The sequence below is a fragment of the Schistocerca piceifrons genome, chromosome 4 (genome assembly GCF_021461385.2).
Source record: "Schistocerca piceifrons isolate TAMUIC-IGC-003096 chromosome 4, iqSchPice1.1, whole genome shotgun sequence".
Lineage (NCBI taxonomy): Eukaryota > Metazoa > Arthropoda > Insecta > Orthoptera > Acrididae > Schistocerca > Schistocerca piceifrons.
The window spans coordinates 817,611,579-817,613,877 of NC_060141.1; the positions used below are offsets into that span (position 1 = coordinate 817,611,579).

General features: G+C 43.8%; 1 pseudogene; it reads left to right on the forward strand.

The window, feature by feature from the left end:
• Window positions 1-1,504: 1,504 nt before the first annotated feature.
• On the forward strand, window positions 1,505-1,622 carry LOC124796733 (annotated as a pseudogene).
• Window positions 1,623-2,299: the final 677 nt, after the last annotated feature.

Below are 2,299 nucleotides of genomic sequence, written 5' to 3' on the forward strand. Positions count from 1 at the left end.
ATACGAATAATTTCCACAGGTCCATAAGCATCATCAAGATGTTCATTCACCTGCAGCATGCGCTCGAGCATCTACACAGGGATGGAGAATTTCGACTGGTTTAATTCTGGTAGCATAATGAGTCCATGTTTTACACGACTCTGCGCTGCCACTGACAAATAGATCGACAGGAAGTATTGACGAAACTCCCTGACTGTGTAGCAATTGTGTGCAATTGACCTCATCCGCGCCGCTGGCTCACCTTCGAGGTAGCCGCACATATACTCTATTTTGTGCACACTGGACCAAGTAGGAGGAAGGGAGAACTTGAACTGCTGTAACCAGGCCCACGGGTGAATCCCCATAGCCGAGTTATGGAAGACTTCAAACTTCCTCACTATCAGAAAATGTTTAAAGTCAAATTTGTGAGTTTTCCTTGGCAAACATTCCTGAGGGGATTCGCGCCGTTCCCACCTGGTACTAGATCCATGATCGTGACAATGATCAAATTCGCCATCATTCCCGGAATCATCATCGGAATGATGGCCCTTTCGTTCATTTCTTTCAACTTCATGGGCCGTTAACCCTTTTAGGTGAAATTCTAAATGGGCCATGTGCTCACGTAGCCCTCGGTAACCCTACTTTGTAGTATATTTATTTCACACCGTCTGTGCGGACATTTCGTTATCAACCATATTTCGTCCACATCCGCTGATAACAAGGTAATCGGCTATTATGTACAACTGCCGCTGAATCTGTGTGACTATCACAGACTTTCTGCAGCAGACTATGCCACCATCTAGCAATATGACTCACAACCACATTCATTCAATCGGTTATGAAAAAAAAGAGAAACAAGGAAAAGAAAGAGAAATGCTAGTGAATGTGGGCTACTGGACTAATGAAAGGTGGCTACAGGACCCTTTCAGAATAATAAAAAAATTACATTGCATTGCATACCTCAATAGAACCGTGTATTGCCTATTCAGGAATGAATTGTTATTAACCAGATGTCCCAACAAATCAGTTACATCTCAAGTGTCAGTACTGTCTCATGTGTTCCTAGGTTTCCCCAGAATCCAAGCTAATCTTCTACAAGGTATTGCTCTACCAGTTTTTCTCCCATTCTTCATATCAGTACTATGCAAGTGTGACTTTTTAAATTGATGGTTGAACAATATTCACATATACTAGCACCCACCTTACTTGAAGTTGGAATTATTACACTCTTCTTGAAGAATGAGGGTTTTTCCTGCCTCATTTATGCTATGCAGCGGTTATAACAATTTTCTCATCCCCAGAAAATGCGATCAACTCCATGTGCCTTGTTTTGAGTCAGGTCTTCTGTGCTCTGTCAAATACTAATTGTAGTACCACGTCTCACAATTCATCTTCACTGTAGGAAAATTATTGGGAAAAAGGATTTGGAAATGATAGGGGAAATATTATTTAAAGGGTTAAATGATTTTTTAAGATTATTCTGAAATATATTGTTGAATAATATATACTAGTTAAGAAAATGGCGGGCAACAGTCTTGCCGCAGTGGATACACCGGTTCCCATGAGATCACTGAAGTTAAGCACTGTCGGGCGTGGTCGGCACTTGGATGGGTGACCATCCAGGCTGCCATGCACTGTTGCCATTTTTCGAGGTGCACTCAGCCTCGTGATGCCAATTGAGGAGCTACTCAATGGAATAGTAGCAGCTTCGGTCAAGAATACCATCATAATGACCGGGAGAGCGGTGTGCTGACCCCACACCCCTCCTATCCGCATTCTCCACTGAAGATGACACGGCAATCGGATGGTCCTGGTAGGCCACTCGTAGCCTGAAGACAGAGTGCAAAGAAAATGGCAGTGCAAAAAGGGGTGTGCTGGAAGAGCCATGTGGGCTGGTTCTAATCCAAGAGCTAAAGACTACAGAAACATTAGAAATGAGCTAATACCTCTTAATCAATGAAGGTTGGGGCCAGATGGATAATGGGTGGCTCACAACCTTTCTTTGGCATTGTTTGGTGGCATGGGAAAAATGCTTCAATGGCACATTTGGCAGCAAAGGAGGGCCAAAATGGATGGAGATGGGATAGTAATAAATTGGTCTGGTAGTCTGAGCACGCACTGCGTCACACTGCCCTGTTTGCACTACACTGCACATAGTATTCTAATAGCTGATACCAGGGGCACCCGGTACTTTGTACTCCTGTAGTCAGTAGAACTGCCTCGAGAAGACACAGCTCAGGAAGGCAGCATGGAAAAATCGCAGTGGCACTCCTCTCAATAAATAGACTGCGACAGAACGGCGATGACAAGTGTGGGATAA